The 18,426-nt window shown below is 34.9% G+C and overlaps 5 non-coding genes and 3 pseudogenes across 5 annotated transcripts; all 8 read right to left on the bottom strand.

The window, feature by feature from the left end:
• Positions 1 to 89: 89 nt before the first annotated feature.
• Positions 90 to 164, bottom strand: LOC111770515 (small nucleolar RNA SNORD113/SNORD114 family). The gene has a single exon (XR_002803786.1). It is a non-coding gene; the product is annotated as a small nucleolar RNA SNORD113/SNORD114 family (small nucleolar RNA).
• Positions 165 to 1,278: 1,114 nt separating this feature from the next.
• Positions 1,279 to 1,346, bottom strand: LOC111770556 (small nucleolar RNA SNORD113/SNORD114 family; annotated as a pseudogene).
• Positions 1,347 to 3,184: 1,838 nt separating this feature from the next.
• LOC111770555 (small nucleolar RNA SNORD113/SNORD114 family) lies at positions 3,185 to 3,257 on the bottom strand. Its single transcript, XR_002803824.1, has one exon. It is a non-coding gene; the product is annotated as a small nucleolar RNA SNORD113/SNORD114 family (small nucleolar RNA).
• A 2,096-nt stretch (positions 3,258 to 5,353) lies between these two features.
• Positions 5,354 to 5,427, bottom strand: LOC111770552 (small nucleolar RNA SNORD113/SNORD114 family). The gene has a single exon (XR_002803822.1). It is a non-coding gene; the product is annotated as a small nucleolar RNA SNORD113/SNORD114 family (small nucleolar RNA).
• A 2,224-nt stretch (positions 5,428 to 7,651) lies between these two features.
• On the bottom strand, positions 7,652 to 7,727 carry LOC111770485 (small nucleolar RNA SNORD113/SNORD114 family; annotated as a pseudogene).
• A 2,046-nt stretch (positions 7,728 to 9,773) lies between these two features.
• LOC111770490 (small nucleolar RNA SNORD113/SNORD114 family) lies at positions 9,774 to 9,848 on the bottom strand. The gene has a single exon (XR_002803766.1). It is a non-coding gene; the product is annotated as a small nucleolar RNA SNORD113/SNORD114 family (small nucleolar RNA).
• Positions 9,849 to 11,103: 1,255 nt separating this feature from the next.
• Positions 11,104 to 11,179, bottom strand: LOC111770502 (small nucleolar RNA SNORD113/SNORD114 family; annotated as a pseudogene).
• Positions 11,180 to 13,138: 1,959 nt separating this feature from the next.
• LOC111770497 (small nucleolar RNA SNORD113/SNORD114 family) lies at positions 13,139 to 13,212 on the bottom strand. The gene has a single exon (XR_002803771.1). It is a non-coding gene; the product is annotated as a small nucleolar RNA SNORD113/SNORD114 family (small nucleolar RNA).
• Between the last annotated feature and the right edge of the window lie 5,214 nt (positions 13,213 to 18,426).

Below are 18,426 nucleotides of genomic sequence, written 5' to 3'. Positions count from 1 at the left end.
TATGAACACAAAAACCAAGAACATGGTCTTTGTATGTTACTAATATCTGTCAATATGGTCATTTCCAACAGAGGACATTCCGTATTGTGTTGGACCTCAGAGTTCCCGACACGTAGTATTCATCATTCATGACTCATACGCCACCAGTCATCATCATTGGTCCAGACTCAGCCCTCTTTTTCTTCACTCACTTCTACATTTCTTTCCTGATTAACTTACCAATAAAGCAATAACTATAAAATAAACATCCGTGAATCAAAACACTTGAAATCAGGACCCTTCAGTATCTCTAACATTCATCAATAGAATCATTTCCCTTGTCAAATATATATTTCATTTCTCATCTATATTATTGCAAATACCAATTAATCAATAAGATGTTGCATGTCAATTCCATATTTATCATGGGGCCATGGCTGGCCTTTTTTATTATTTTTAATTATTTTCTAATATTACAGTTAATATCCTAAACAAATCACCAAAAACAAGACAAGAACTTTGACCATTACTCACACTCATCTCCATTCTCCTACATATGGAGCTCCCGATCACGGAAGATGCTTCAATCAGCTCGACTGCCCACTCTGAGACGTAAAAGCAGAATAGATTTTTAAAAACTGACATTATCTCCATTAACCCTTGCATATCACCTTTCATTAAGTCAGTAACTTAGGTATTTATTAATTTGGGGTAATATCTATTAATATTTCTCTTAAGAAAATGAACATCAAACTTGGCACTAAGGCAGAACAAGAACAATGATTATAACTTTCTATGTAATCATTAGTCAAAGAAGTAACACCTTTGAACCACGTCTTCTTTTTTTCTCCCCAAAGCCCCAGTACACAGTTGTACGTCCTAGTTCCTACTTGTAAGTCCTTCTAGTTGCTCTGCGTGGGATGCTGCCAGAGTTTGGCCTGATGAGCAGCGTGCAGGTCCGCACCCAGGAACGGATCTGGTGAACCCCAGGCCGCCAAAGTGGGGCACGCGAACTTAACCACTATGCCACCAGGCCAGCCCCTGAACCCTGCCTCTCTTAATCGACTCAGTGTTTTTGACATATATTAATAGAATCTCTTACTTCATGACGTATTTTCATAATTGGACAATGCTTTATTTATATTTCTGTATTGATTTTTTCATAATTTTAATATATCCAGTGATAATAATAGAGTCAGAATCCATGAACACAAAGACAAGAACGTGATCCCTGTATATTCTTAATATTATCTATAGGATCACTTCCAACAGAGGCAGTAGACTAGGTTTTCTTTTGTGTTGGACCTCCAGACATGTAGTATTCATCATCCAAGACTCATACTCCACCAGTCATCATCCCTGGTTCAGAATTGGCCCTCATTATTGTCAATCACGTCTACATGTTTTTATTGATTAATTCACATCAATCCACTAATAATAATAAAATAAATGCTTAGAGGTCATGAAAATTTGAAACAATATTCTTAAATATCTCTAACATTTCTCTATGGAATTACTTCCCACTGACTATATATATATATATATATATATATATATACCTTTCATTAATTAGCCACAATGTTTCCTATATAGATTCATTAATATAATACTTCATATTAACCCCATTTTACTATTTGAATGTGACTAAACTATGTCTTTATAGAGATTTAAATCAATTGTGACTCAAAATTAAAATTGAATAATACATTTTATATTAATTAATGAATAATTAAATGTGAAAATGAATAAAATGGTCTTGCTTTTCCTCTTTAGTTGACCAGAGATGTGCTGAATCGGCCCATGCGTGACCTTCATTCATTTATTTGTATCTGTATTCATTGATTCCCTTTCAATAATAGAGTTAAGACCCACGACAAGCCAACAAACGAGGAGCAACTACTGTGACTGTTACTTACATAAGATTCTACACTCCTTAACTGAATCACGGTGCGCCCATTCTCTGGAGTATAAAGCAAATATAATAGTAGATGAGATTAGACTAGGTAAATAGATAGAACAGCCTTGATTTAGATTTTTTCAAATTGAGTTCAAGGCACAAATAATTGATTAGGAATAAACCTTAGTGCTTGCTGCATATTAAAACTCTGAAAGACATACTTATTGATTGAACAATTGATTTGACTATTAAATTTAACTGATATAATGAACACTTTTGAAACCAACACCAGACAAAGGAATAAGAACTATTGCACATGCCTGTTTCTATGTCCCCTCCCGAGCCCAGTAAGAGCCATATGTTCTTTCTAAATGAGCTTTGCTTGGAAAGAATTAGATTAATCTGAGTCCTAAATTCGAGCACATTCGCAGCAATGGTCCGCGTTTGCCCGCCTTTATACATGTATGTATGTATTTGGTTAGACATGGAGTCATTTATCTTGCATTTTTCAAAGAAACTCTTACCAAAAAGCCAGAAAGAGGAATCCTATGTAAACACACTCAACAAGAGCCTAGGTCTGTTTTCATTGTCTGGAGAGCAATTGTGTAGAACTACATTCATCGCTCGCCTTGTTTCCTAACACGCGCTCCTCACTGGTCCACGCTTTGTCTTCCTTCAAATAATTGATTAAAATATTAACTTATCTTTTATATATTTGTAATATTTGCAACTCCACGGAAACAAGACAATATTAATGCCTGTCCATATGCTCCTTAGGTGCAGGAAAAAGAACAGATGATTTTTCCTTATCTTTTTTAAACTAAAAAATAGTGAAGATGATTGGATTAATCATAACTGGTAACGTGACAGATTCTCAACATAGGCCAGGGTGTAAGCCCTCTCTTAATTATGTATTTAATCAATAATTAATTAAACGTTTTGCCCTTCTCTTAATAAAACAAAAAACCAACAACCCAACCCAGAAAAACAACATGGGCTCTTACATCCGTTTATCTCAGCGCTCCTTACCCCAAAGGCTCAGCTTTAATCAATTTCTTTTACTAGAACTCAGTGCTTCAGAAATGGATTGATAATGATTTTTATATTACCTATATTACATTACATACTCTCATATTTGGCTCAGGAATAATCCTTTTTGTCTTCATTCATTTATACATTTCTTAATTTATTCATGCATTGATTTACTGAAAATACAATACACAGAAGCCCAAGAACAAACTTTTGAATATTTTTAACTCCTAGAATAAGCTCACTTCCCATAGAGATAACAAGAGGAATCTTTCCGTAATGGACCTCAGAGTCACAGGGTTTAATCAAAATCCTTGATTTCAGACACCCCAGGGTACTCATCATTGATCCAGGCTAAGCAATCTTTTTCTTCATTTACACTTTGTTTATTGATCCATTCATTGATCCACTAACAGCAATAAAATCAATATCTATGAATAAAAATAAAAAGCCAAGAACAAGATCCTTGAATATGACCAAGATCTGTTTATAGGCTCTCTTCCCATAAACTAGATCTTTTCTCGATAGACTTGATCTCTTTACACAGTGGCCCTCAATGACATATGTATGGATCAATGAACATTCTTGCTTCCTACACACCCTATTTCAACTATCTTCCATCTTGCTATGCACTCCTCCATCGACGAGGAGTTTTCCGATAGAACTTTGCCTGATAATGTGAATGTGTTATAACTGTGCTGTACAATTCGGTCACCATTAGCCACCCGTAGCTCCTAAGTACTTGAAATGTGGCTAGTGCAACTGAGGAACCCAATTGAAAATTCATTTAATTTCAATTATTCTAAATTTAAATAGCCACATGTGGTTAGCGGCAACCACATTGGACAGTGCAGCCCTAGATTTTATTACTAGATAAACGTTTAAATCAAATGTAGTACACAAAGGTGGATTACTATCAGCTTTGAAAATGAACAAAATGTCTTCCATCTTATTCAAACCAAAATTCTATTAAAACGGATTAACCGTAATCTTTGTTTCGTAACACATTCATATCATCAGTCTATGTATGGCTTAATTTAAATAATTCAATAAACACTAATAAAAAATTTACCCCAACTGACAAGATCTTCTGACTATTATCTACATTAGTCATTAGATTCCATACCCACAAAGGTAACAGGCGAGATCTTCAGCAGCAGAGCCTGGCTGAATCAGCCATGGGCTTCCTTCTGTGGAGTCCAATGCCAACATTCAGAAGAAGGAAGAGTCCAGGTTTAGCTTGATTTAAAGGACATTAGTTGTGTGGTATTAGGTTAATCATGAAGTTGATTCAAGTCTCACTTTCATCACTGACCCAAGAACAGCCCCCTTTATTTCCTGATGTGACTGCTAATTTTAAGTAACAATAAGCACTGCCACGTTCATCATTCAAAAATAAGGACTATGATATTCTACATATCTGTCCACACAGTCCTGCCCGTGTAGGCAAGAGCCTAAATACTCTTTTTGTTAATGGACTCAATTCGTATAGAAATGGGTGAATTTAAATTTGTCATTCATGGCACATCCTCACCACGATCTACGCTTGACCCTATTTATATGTTAACTCAGTCGTTCATTGTTTTATTTATTCGTCTATGAAATGACTCATGGAATATTTGATCATATATTCAAATATACTAACACACAAACATACACAATGGTAAAGCCATGAACAACCTAGAATAGAAATGCCCCTTGTGTGTGTAAATGCCCAAACCTAAACTAGGAAGAGAGGATCAGTAGTACAGACAAAGATTAATCATTATTCTTGCTTCTTACGGGGCCATGTTTTGTCCCGTTTTTAACTACTGACTGTGATTCGGACATAATCTATTCACACGTAGTAATTTATCAATAACTGGGAATTAACTAACCTTAGGAAACTTGAATAATATTGCTCTGTCTCGATATGTCTATTACATTGCCCACAGAGATTCAAAAACCAAATGCTTTTCCTTGTTTTTAATAAAACGCAGTGAACAGAGGGAGATTAATAATAAGTCTTTTCATAAGGCATATTCTCAAGTTGAACTATGCTCATTCTTTTTCCAATTAAATAACTACTTAATAAATTATTTATTTACATAATTTTCCCTTCTCTAAAACAACCAACCAGCAAATAACCACCTACATCAAACAATAATATTGAGTCTTATATATATCTGTCTATACACTCCTTCCAAAAGAGATATATGAATATATTTCACTGGAATTCAGTGCCACAGAAATGTTTAATAATAACCCATGCCTCATCATTGGCCAATGTACAACTTTCCTTATATTTACCCATTTTGACATTTCTTCATTCACTCATGCATTGATTTACTTATAAAAATTAAATCCGTATTTATGAAATGTGTATGCCCAAGGTCAAGATGCCTGAAAGTTCTGAACTTCTGTGATAAGCTCATTTCCATAGAGGAAAAAGGAGGACACTTTTTAATAATGGACCTCAGAGTTCCAGATGGCTTTAATCAAAAGTTTTGATTCAGACACCCTCCAATCTCATCATTGGTCCAGGCCTGGCACTCCTCTTCTTCATGCATTTCTATCTTCACTTTCTCATGAATCACAAACTCCCGAGAACAAGGTCCTTGATTTAACTATGATCTGTCTCTAGACTGATTTCTCCCAGAGCTTTTACACTAGATCTCATTGTAAACCTGGTTTCATAACAGTGCCCTCCCTAAAAACAATCCATGATTGGGCCATGTTCATTTAATTTATCCAATTTTAAACATGGTATAATAAACAACCAAAAACCACAATGGTACCACGCTTCTAGAACACAGACAATATGTTCCACCTTCCAAGGGCTTCCTCTAAATAGCAAACAGCCTGGCTCTCTACCAATATGGAAATGCTTAAATCAACTGTGGCGCAGAAATAATATGAAATAGCAAACGGTTATGAAAATTAATTAAATGCCTTCCATCAATTTAAGAAATGAATCTCATTTGTGCTAACATGGGTTAATTCTACTCCTTGGCCCATAACACATTCCCACTATTGGTCCATACTTGGTGTTATTGGATGTTATTCTATTGAACTACCTCAGTGAGCTCATGTAAACAAACCATACAAACCAAGAAAAGAACCTTTGTTACTTACATTGTTCCTTACTCACAGAAGTAACAGTCAAGATCCCCATCAATGGACAATGACTGAATCCAATACAGAGTGTTCATTCAGGAGGAAAAGGTAGATTTTTAAAAGAACAAAAGTGTAAATTTAGATTTTTAAGTAGAAGTTATTTCTGCATTACTAGATCACTCATTAACATAGGTGGGTGTAACATTTTCATCATCAATTCAACAGTGGTATCCTTTCCATCTACTGACTTACTCCATTTGTAGCGTGAAAAAATAAAATGAAGACCTTTAATCTACCACTCCACACAAGAACTCTAACTATTATTAATATCTGTCTATATGCCCCTATCATAGAGCGAAAAGGCCACATGATTTTTTAATGGGGAAAATTTTTGCAAAATGGGATGAATTTAAATTCTTGTTTCAGGGAACAATCTGACCAATGGGCCATGCTTACTTCAATTCATGCATTTATCAATTAATGTGTTTATTCCCCTTTTTAATAATTCTAAGAGTAATTTAATTATCTACTCTTTTTTCTACAGAAAATACAAAATGGGAAAGCCATCCGCTACTCAAAACTAAATATTATTACATGCAACTTTCTATGTCAGAACTGTCTGCACTGACGGCCCTTTCTGCAGTGACGGAAATGTTCTCCTTTAGCACTGCCCAATATGGTGGCCACTGGCCACATAATGGCTTGAAATGTGGTTAGAGTTCCTGGGGAACTGAATTTTTATTTTCAATTAATTTGAATTTAAATGTTAATAACAAGATGTGTTTAGAGAGTGAGGTCTACCCGATGCTTCCCTAAAGAAGGGCGGGCCGGGGTCTTTTTATTTAGGTAGACTGCAAGAGAGCAGAACAGGAGTAACCGTGCTCCCTTATAGATTATCCATGCTCCTCACTGGCCCATGGCTTATGTTCTTTTAAATAATGGATTGAGATATGAAATTATTCTTTTACTCACTTATACTAGCACCAACACTGGTGAACCCTAAGGATGCGGGACAAGAACACTGAGTGACACTAAATCTACTCATTGGTTTATCACCCACAGAAATCACCAACAAAATGCACTTACAATTTTCTTTTTAAATAAAAATCAATGAACACAAGGATTTGTAATTAGTATATTCACATTTTCAATGTTCATGCTTAGAAGTTTTCCATGTTTTAATAACTATTTAATCATTTGTATTTTATTTTTTATTATTGATTATATTAATTTAAATAATTATTAAAATAATTTTATACTAATGTATTTATCATGATTCATTATATTATTCTTGACTATATTATATTAAGTATTATTGATTATTACGCAATTATATAAATTTTTTGTCCCTTTTAAAAATAAGACATCCCGCCAACTCACCACTAACCCAGAATAACAACACTGATATGCCCAAAGGAGGAACAGCCTTAGTCTATTTCACTTGAACTCAGAAGCATATTAACAATGATCCGTGGTTCATTAGCTCCTTTCATAATTGGATAAGGGGTAGCCTTCCTCCTTATTTATACTTTATTTATGCATGCATTGATTTACTTATCATAATACAATCCATATTCATGAACAAAAGGTTAAGAATACAATCCTCGGATATTTCTAACTTTCTCTATAAGCACATTTCCCATAGATGCAACGGACCTCAGAGTTACAGACTGGGTTTAATCAAGTATTTTATTCAGATGCCCCACGCATACTCATCATTGATCCAGACTTGGTATTCTGTGCCTTCATTTAACATATTGTTCTTGAATTATTCATTGATTCATTAATAATAATGCAATCAATGTCCATGAATAAGGAAAATAAAACCAAGATCCTCAAAGATATGAATATGTCTGTGCAAGTTAACTTCTCGCAGAGCTGGAGGACTAGCCCCTTTTGTGCCGTGCACCCCAGCATTGCAAATATGAATAATCCATTTCTTTGCATCACATCAATTCCATATTAGTCATTGGTCCATGCTTGGACCTCTTTCATTTAACAGTCATATTTTAAATATGGTACGCTGAACTGCCATTTTATAACACAACTAAGAAAAAGGCAAAATTTTCCATTTTCTTATGTTCTCCCCTTCAATGGATTCATAATCTCCAACAATATCAATGGAGAAGCATTCAAAGCCATCATGGTATAAAAATAAAATAGAGTATTAAAATGTTCTGAAAATGACTCAAACGCTTTCCATATTTTTTGACCTAAGGAATTCAGTCATGCTGAAATGGATTAATCATAATTCCGAATTCACATACATTCTAATCATTGGTCAATGCATGACCACGACCACATTTGAATTGTTCCTGTATGTAGCCATTCATTCCCTCAAAACATCTCAGTGAGAACCTTGACGAAGCCCCAAGCAAGAACATGAACTTTGATTATTGCTTACATTGACCTCTTTTTACCCAAAGAGGTAAAAGGCAAGATCTTCACCACGAGATGACAACCAAATCTGGTAGAGTGCATTCACTCTGAGGAGTAAAAAGCAAATTTTAAAAAGAATCAGTCTACATTTAGCTATTTCAAGCGAGCAATAATCAAGTAACCATAAAGCTTGGTTTGCATCCTATTCTCAACATTTGGAAAGAGAGAGCTCTACTTCGTATTTACTAACTTGTACAATTTTTATTTTAAATAATATCATGAACACCATTAAATCTAGCAGTAAACAGGAGAAAAATAACCCTAATTATTAGGACTATCTGTCTGTACTTGCTACTCACAGAGGTAAGAGCCGAGATCATCTTTTGTGTTGAATGTTACTTGTGCAGAATTGGATCCTGGGGCGAGTCAATTCATGGCACAATCTCACCAATGGTCCAAGCATGACCCTACTTAATGTATTTATTAATTCACTCACGAATTGCTTCATTTCATGGCATTATAAGACCATCCCTTCATTTTTCTATAAGAATTCCCAGAAGTTTAAACAAGCATCAACACAGAACTGAAACACTATTATTTACAAATGTCTATATGGACCACTGGAAAGGCCTAGAACTGTGTCTTCCTATGGATATCAGCTGTGCAAAATACGATGAATCATGATCTTTACATCTAATTACATGCTTTCCATTGGTGCACTGTTGGCCAATTTTAAAAGAAATTGATCGAAATATAAATGTATACATGTGTTCACTTATAATTAGACCAATATATGTGAGCTCATCCGCACTGGATAAGTACCTTGAATAATATTTACATTTGTCTTTATGTCATTATGCAAAAGAATAGTGCAAAAAAAAATAGCAAACTGGTTCCTTTAATGTTTGTTTGCCTAGAAAAAGTTGCATGAAACAAGTGCATTAATTATAAGTGTTGTTGTATAAAACAGTGTCATCACTGCTCCATGCTCTCCCTCTCAATTACATAGTTCATTCAATCAACTATTTAGGCAAATGTATTTCCCTTTCCTTAATAAAATGATCAATTGGCAATCGGCCCCAACACGGAATAAAAACATTGACTTTAATGTACAGATGACCACATGCTCCTTACCAAAGTGGTAAGAGGCTTGCCTATTAATTTATTGGGACTAAGAATCTGAAAATTGCTTTAATAATTATCTATGTTTCCTTGCATGCCTTAAAAAGCAGTGCACACGTCTCTCTCTTATTCTTCATTCATTGATATATTTCTTTATATGTGGGCTAATTTTATTTTAATAATGCAATTCATACCCCAAACCACAAAAGCCCAAGAATAAGGTACTGTAGGCTCATTTCCCACAAAGAGAATAATGAGGTGTCTCTTTGTAATGGACCTCAGAGATGCAGACGGGTTTAATCAAAATTCTTGTTTCAGAAACCCCATGACATTCATCACTGGTCCATGCTAGGAAATTATTTTCATCTATTAATTTTCTGATTCACAAATAAAACAATCACAAAATTCCAAAAACAAGACCCTTGAATTTTAGGCTTTTGTCCCGCAGAGCTAATGGCTACATGTCTTTTGTAACAGCTCTCGAAGCTGCACACGTGGATGGTCAACACGCCCGCTTTGTATTAAACCCACATTCAGCATTGCTTCCTGTGTGTCCCGTTTTTATTTAATTCAACCACATGTCAGAGATGATTCAATGAAAAATAATGAAACCACCATCTTCAATCACCTCTGGGCTGCACCCGGAGAGTCATCAGCCAGCTCCATCCATATGGGAATACGAAATAAACCAAGGCAGAAAATAAGGAATAATATTAAACTACTCTGAGAATAAATTAAATAACTTCTATCAAAATTACCTCAGTTGTGTGGATTTAGATTAAACGTAGTTTTTGTTTTATAACACATTCCCATCATTGGTCCCTACCTGGAGTGTTTTATTTATTCATGTCTGGAGCAGACAATTATTACTTTGAAATGCTTCAGCCAGCACCAACAAACAACCTATCCAAACAAAGGACGTGAACTGAGGGACTTACTTATATTTGTCTTTATGCTCCTTGCTCACGATAACAATTCTTTATTAAATGATGAAATCGGCTGTCTTATGTTCACTCTAGGGAGGAAAAAGGAGATTTGGACCAGAATTAGATATTTTTTGATGGTTGTTGCACAGAACCAGACAACAATAAACCCTGGTTTAAAAATGCAATTTTTTATTAAACTATATTGAATTCTTAGTTATAAATAGTATAATAAACACTAGTAAGTGCACCACCTAGTCCAAGGTAAGATCTATAACGATTACAAATATCCATCTACATAAGCATCTATGAAATAGATGGTCATTTAATGGATTATTGACTGATGCAAACACTCTTGCTTTCCTAATTAAAAAAAGAAAACCAGCAAACTGCAAAAACTCAAAACATTGCCTCTTAACTGATATGCTCCATAGGAAAGAGAATTACAGATAAACCTTTCATTTTACTTCGGAATTATATTAATATTAACACTTGTTTTTTGTAGCCTACTAATTGTTCCATGAGTACATTTCTGTCTTTATTCATGCATTGATTCACTTCAAATAATACAATCTATATCCCTGAACCACAGAAGCCCAGGAGCGAGTTTATTGAATTTTCCTAGCTTCTCCTGTTAGCTAATTTCTACAGAGAGTATTGACTGGCTCTCTTTCCGTGAGGGACCTCAGAGTCACAGAGGGCTGCAGCAAAGGCGTTGATTCAGATCTCTCCACCAATACTCATCACTGATCCAGGCATGGCCTCCTATTTCTTCATTAGTTTATGCCTTCTTGAACCGATTCATTCATTCACAGATTCATGAATAATAACTACACAACCAATAACCTTTAATGACACAAAACTTAGAACAAAAGCCTTAAACACAACCAAGAGCTGTTCCCTGCCCCCATTCACACCGAGAAAAAAGACACAATCACTTTTCACAATGAACTTCTGTTTTCCACATAGGGATTAATCAGCACCCTTGCTACATATCAATCCCTTCCTTATGATTTGATGTCCACCTGCTCCTCTCTCACTTGATTTGTTCATATATTAAAGCTAGTGTAATCAACAACCGTAAACCTACCATCTTGGCCCACAACTGAGAAAACTGACATCTGCCACCTTCCAAGGTACTCCAGCCTCAAAGAGTTAACAACTGCAATCTTTATCAAGGAAGGCATGTATTAGGCAAATGTGACAAGAACATTAAATTGGAAGTTAAACTGCTCTGACAATATGTGAACTGCCCTCCATCTCTTTAATAATGGTCCTTACTTGGCGGAGCCGAAGTAACCATAAATTTTAGTTGATGACTCACCCCAATCATGGGCTTCTGATTGGCATTCCTTAATTTCACATAGTATTTAACTATTTCTTTTATTGAAATAATTTCGTGCACTCCCGTGAATAACCCCTGTCCAGGCCTAGAACACCAACAGGGACGTCTGCTTACATCAGTGTTCATGCTCCTTGGTCCCAGAAGTAAGAGCCAGGGCCTACACAGTTACAGGATGATTAGATCAGCTCTGTCTTGTTCTTCTATAAAGAAAAACAAAAGGCCTATTTTTAAAAACAAGGAACATAGAGTTAGGTTTTTAAGTTGAAATTTGTCAGGAGGACTAGATTAATCATGAACCCTACTTCATAACACATTCCCATCATCTTCCCAAGAACGGCACTCTTTATTTACTTACTGAAGTTTTACTATTAAACAAATTCACTTGCTGTGCAGAAAGGAGGAGCCAAGATAATCTTTTTATTGGACTTATTTGTGCAGAATTGGACATTTTTCATTTGTTTCATGATACAATCTCACCAACGTTCTACAAATTGTTACAGATTTACAAATTCACTCACTAATTTATTTTATTATTCAGGGAATAATAATACCATATCCACATTTTTCTAATGAAAATTCATAATGGTTAAACACTAACTCAGAACCAAATTATTACAACTTGGAGATGTCCAGGTGCACCTTTCAAAATATAGAAGAGACTAGAATTTTTCTTAGAATATCCGTCATTGGAAAACAAGATGAATCATTATCCTCATATTAAAACATGGCTCCTAACTGGTCCATGGTTTGCTGACTTTTGAAAAATAGATTGAAATACAAAATTATACCTTCTTTCTCTTATGCAAAGGCACAGGTATCTGTAATCTTATCCACTGGACACAGTCATTGACAGCAAGAATAAGAGACTAGCTCGTTTCTTATTGTTTCAATAAAAATCGGTAAAAAAAAGACTGGATTAATTATGAGTGTTGTCATACAAATCACTGTTATCATTGGTCTCTGCCTAGCTCTCAATTATGTGGTTATTTAACCAACCAACTGAGTAAATGTCTTTCCATTCCTTAATAAAACAATCGGTCAGCAACCCACCACCACCAAAGAACAAAAACTCTAGAGTGTTACCTACAAATGACCATATACTCCTTTTTAGAGTAGTCAGAGCCTTTACTAGTAACTTAATGGAAGTCAGAGTCTCAGCCACATTTTAATAGTAATCCATGTTTCATTACATTCCTTAATAATAGGTGCATGACTTGTCTTCTTTTTCTCATTCATTGATACATTTTATTTATTTGTGGGCCAATTTTATAATAAAAACACAATCCACCCCCAAGAACCACAAAAGCCCCAGCACAGGGTACCATGGGCTCATTTCCCCCAGAGGGAATAACTCCACGTCTCTCTGTAATGGACCTCAGAGTTGATATGGGTTTAATCAAAGCTCCTGTTTCAGATACCCCATGGTACTCATCATTGGTCCAGGCATGTTTTCCTTCCTTTATATCTTCATTTACTTATTTATTCATTGATCCATGAATAACAATACAATCATAAAATTCCAGAAACAAGATCTCCCCATTAGTGGCTCTTTCCCCATAGACTGAATAAACTAGTCTCCTTTGACAATGGACCTCAGAGAACATGCCTCACACCAAATCCACATTCACCATTGGTCCTTCTGTGGCTGTCGTCTATTTAATTTTTAAGCCCATGTTCTAAAGATAGGTCAATGAAAATTGAGGAAACCACCATTTTTAGTCACTTCTCAGACCCAACATCTTCCATTTTCTTATGGGCTGCCACACAAACGGTTATCAGCCAAGACTATACCAATGTGAAAACGTTTAAGTCGTTGGTGGAGGAAAGTAAAATGTAATATTAAATAGTTCTGAAAATGAAGGAAACGACTACTATCTTTTTTAATCACTTCAGTTGTGCGGAATTAGATTAAACACGATTTTTGATTCATAACATATTCCCATCACTGGTCCATACTTGGGGAATTTTACTTCGTATACAGACATTGGTTCTTTTGAAATAATGCTAAACACTAGTGAACAAAGCATCCCAACCAAGGATGGGAACTTGCAGTGGGACTTACGTTTGTCTCTGTGTTCTTTACCCACTTAGAAAATGAGGAAGTCCACTGTCCCGTGGTCATTCTGTGGAGGAAAAAGCAGAATTATCCTAATTTTTTAATGTATACTAATTATGTAAAACTAAATAGTTTAATTAGGATAGTATTTTACTTTTACTTTTAAACAATGTAATAGCCACTGCTGAATCATAAGAATAAGAAAAATGTCTATCAAAAATATCTTTATATTTTTTTTTTTAAAGATTTTAGTTTTTCCTTTTTCTCCCCAAAGCCCCCCAGTACATAGTTGTGTATTCTTCGTTGTGGGTTCTTCTAGTTGTGGCATGTGGGACGCTGCCTCAGCGTGGTCTGATGAGCAGTGCCATGTCCACGCCCAGGATTCGAACCAACGAAACACTGGGCCGCCTGCAGCGGAGCGCGCGAACTTAACCACTCGGCCACGGGGCCAGCCCCAAAAATATCTTTATATTTTAAAACTTTTCACAGAATAAAAGAAAATTTTAATGAATGCTACTTTTACAGAATTGGGTACATTTGCATCCTAATTTCAAGCTCTCAGTGATGACTCATGGTTGATTGCATTTTATATGTTCATTTGTTCATTCGATTATTCATTTGTTTAATTACTCATGGAATGATTTGACCATATGCTCATTATACAAAGGTAAAAATGGCAAACCAGCCAGTAATTCACAACAGAAATACTGTCATATGCAATGATCTACACATACCTTATCAAAAACTGGGGTGGGCTAGGAATTTTTTCTTTCTATAAACATCAGTAGTGAAAACTCAAATTAATAATTATCAGTGTCACCTACGACATGGTCTTCATTGATGTAAGCTTTGTCTTATTTTATATAACTAAAACAGAATTTTATTCATTCATTGAATTATAACAACATGTCAATATCTAAGAATGCAAAGACACTAGAAATAAATCCTGAATGATACTAACATCTGTCTATCTACTTGTTAGTCACAGAAATAACTGACTAGATCACTTTTGGGTTGTTATTAAAGTTTAGTGAACACGATCTGATCAATCCCAATACTTCTTATATAACACTTTGCCAACATGTGTCTATACTTGCTTCTCATTCAATGAGATATATTCTCAATCAATTGTCTATTTATGTAAATGTTTCCTGTTCTCCGCCCCCCCCAAAAAAATGGATGCAACAAAAGCAGTACTTGTAGGGAAATTTATAGCATTAAATGCATATATAAGAAAAGAAGACCTAAGTGTCTGTTGACAGATGAATAAACAAAGCAATTGTGGTATATCTACAGTAGAATATTATTAAGCCTTAAAAAAGGTGATGCTTTCATTTGCAACAATGTAAGTAAACCTGGAGAATATTATGCTAAGTGAAAAAAGATAGACATAGAAAGAAAAATACTGCACGATTTCACTTATATGTGGAATCTAAAAAAGTCACTTTCACAAAGCAGAGAGTAGAACGGTGGTTACCAGGAGTGGGGAAGTGGAGGAAATACGCAGATATTAGTCAAAGGTACAAAGTTGCAGTTATGTGGGATGAAAAAGTTCTAGAGATCAAATGTACAGCATGATAACAATAGTTAATAATATCATATTGTATACTGGAAATTTGCTTATAGAGTAGATTTCAGTTGCTCTTATGACAAAAACAAACAAACAATAACTGTGAGGAAATTAATATGTTAATTAGCTTCACTGTAGTAATCATTTCACTATGTATATGTATATGAAAACATCATGTTGTATACCTTCAATATACACAATTTTTATTTAAAGCAAAGAAGAAAGATCTAAAATCAGTAATCTAGGTGTCTACTTTAGGAAACTTGAAAAAGAAGAACAAATTAAACTCAAAATATGCAGAAGGAAAGAAATAATAAAAATTAAAGTAGAAATCAATGAAACTGAAAACAAATCAACAGAGAAAAATCAATGAAACTGAAAGCTGGTTCTTTGGAAAAATCAGTAAGCCTCTAGCCAGGCTAACTGAGGAAAAAAAGAGAGAGGGAACAAATTGTAATATCTGAAATGAAAGAGGGGACATCGTTACAAATCGCTTAGACATTAAAAGGATGTTCAAGGAATACTAGGAAGTATTCTATGCCCCAAATTTGATAACAGACATGAAATGGACCAACTCCTTGAAAGACAAAGTTTGCCGAAATTCATACAAGAAGAAGTGGACAATATGAATAGGCAAATATCTATTAAAGAAATTAAATCAATAATTAATAACCTTCCAAAACAGAAAGCACCAGGCCTAGGTTGCTTCACTGATGAATTCTACCTACTATTTAAGGGAGAAATTATACCAATTCTCTAAAGTCTCTTTCAGAAGATAGACACAGAAGATATACTACCTAACTCATTCTAGGAGGCCAACACTACCCTAATATTGAACCCAGAAAAAGAAATAAGAAAAGTACAGAACACTATCTCTCATGAACATAGATGCACAAGTCTCAACAAAGTATTAACAAATCGAATCCAATAATGTATAAAAAGAAATATACTATGATTGACTAGAACTTATCCCAAGTATGCAAGGCTGGTTCAACCCTCAAAAGTCAATTAATGTAATCCATCACATCAACAAGCTAAGGAAGAAACATCACATGATCATGTCATCGGGTGCAGAAAATCTGACAAACTTCAACACCCATTCATGATAAAAATTCTCAGTAAACTAGGAATAGAGAGGAATTTCCTCAACTTGACAAAGAATATCTACAAAAGAACTAGAGCTGACATCATAATGACTAGAAACTAGAAGCCCTCTCACCACTCCTTTTCAATATTGTACTGGAAGTTATAGCTAATGCAATAAGGCAAGAAAAGGAAATAAAACTTATATTATCAGTGAAGGAAGAAATTAAACTGTCCTTGTTTGCAGATGGCATGGTCATCTATGTAGATTTGAAAGAATCAACCAAAAATCTCCTGGAACTAATAAGCGATTATAGCAAGATTGCAGGATACGAGGTTAATATATAAAAGTCAGTTGCTTTCCTATATACCAGCAATGAATAAGTAGAATTTGAAATTTAAAAAAATACTATTCCCATTAGCACCCCAAAAATGAAATACTTAGCTACAAATCAAACAAAATATACATAAGAACTATAACAGAAAAACTACAAAGCTCTGAGGAAAGCAATCAAAGAATAAATAGAGAGATATTCCATGTTCATGGATAGGAAGACTCAATATTGTCAAGATGTCAGGTCTTTCCAAATTGACCTATAGATTCAATACAATACCAATAAAAAACCCAGCAATTTGTTTGGTGAATGTAGAGAAACTGATTCTAAAGTTTGAACGGATAGGCAAAAGACCCAGAATAGCTAACACAATATTGAAGAAAAACAAAGTTGAAGGACCGGCAATACCTGACTCCAAGATTTACTATAAAGCTACAGAAATTGAGACAGTGTGGTATTAGCAAAAGAAAAGACAAATGGATACATAGAATAGAATAGGGAGGCCAGAAATAGGCCCACATAAAGACAGTCAACTGATCTTTGATAAAGGATCAAAGGCAACACAATGGAGCAAAGACAGTCTTTTCAACAAATGATGCTGGAATAACTGGACATCCACATAATAAAAAAGGAATCTAGACACAGGCCTTATACACTTCACAAAAATTAACTCAAAATGGATCACAGACTGAAATGTAAAATGTAAAACTATAAAACTCCTAGAAGATAACAAAGGAGAAAATCTAGATGACGCCGGGTTTGGCAACGACTTTTTATATATATCACAAAAGACAATATGTAAGAGAAATAATTGGTGAGCTGGAATTCATTAAAATTAAGTTTCTGCTCTTTGAAGAAACTGTCAAGGGAACAAAAAACAAGGCACAGACTAGGAGAAAATATTTGCAAAAGACATATCTGATAAAGGACTGTTATTCAAAACATACAAAGAACTCTTAAAAATAAACAATAAGAAAACAAACAACCCAATTAAAAAATGAGCCAAAGACCTTAACAGACTCCTCACCAAAGAAGATATACAGATGGCAAATAAGCACATGAAAAGATGCTCCACATCCTCTGTCATTTGGGAAACACAAATTAAAACAACGAGACACCACTACATAGCTATCAGAATGTCCAAAATCCAGAACACTCATAACACCAAATGCTGGAGAGCATGTGGAGCGACAGGAACTCTCATTCATTGCTGGTGGGAATGGAAGACAATGTGCCAGTTTTCTGCAAAATTAAACATACTCTTACCATACAAGGCAGGAATTGCACTCCTTGGTATTTACTCAAAGGAGCTGAAAACTTACGTCCACACAAAAACCTGCACAAGGATAATTATAGCAGCTTCATTCATAATTGCCAAAACTTGGAAGCAACCAAGACGTCCTTCAGTAGGTGAACGGATAAATAAACTGTGGGCCACCCAGACAGTGGAAGATTATTTAGAAATGAGCTATGGAGCCATGAAAAGATATGAAGGAACCTAAACGCATATTACTAAGTAAAAGAGGACAATATGAAAAGGCTACAAACTCTAGGATTCCAACTATATGAGATTCTGGAAAAGGCAAAACTATGATGACAGTAAAAGGAGTTG

This window comes from Equus caballus, chromosome 24 (assembly GCF_041296265.1).
Source record: "Equus caballus isolate H_3958 breed thoroughbred chromosome 24, TB-T2T, whole genome shotgun sequence".
NCBI classification, from domain to species: Eukaryota; Metazoa; Chordata; class Mammalia; order Perissodactyla; family Equidae; genus Equus; species Equus caballus.
The sequence above is the reverse complement of the archived record's forward strand: the minus strand, read 5'-3'. Positions and strand labels throughout refer to the sequence as shown.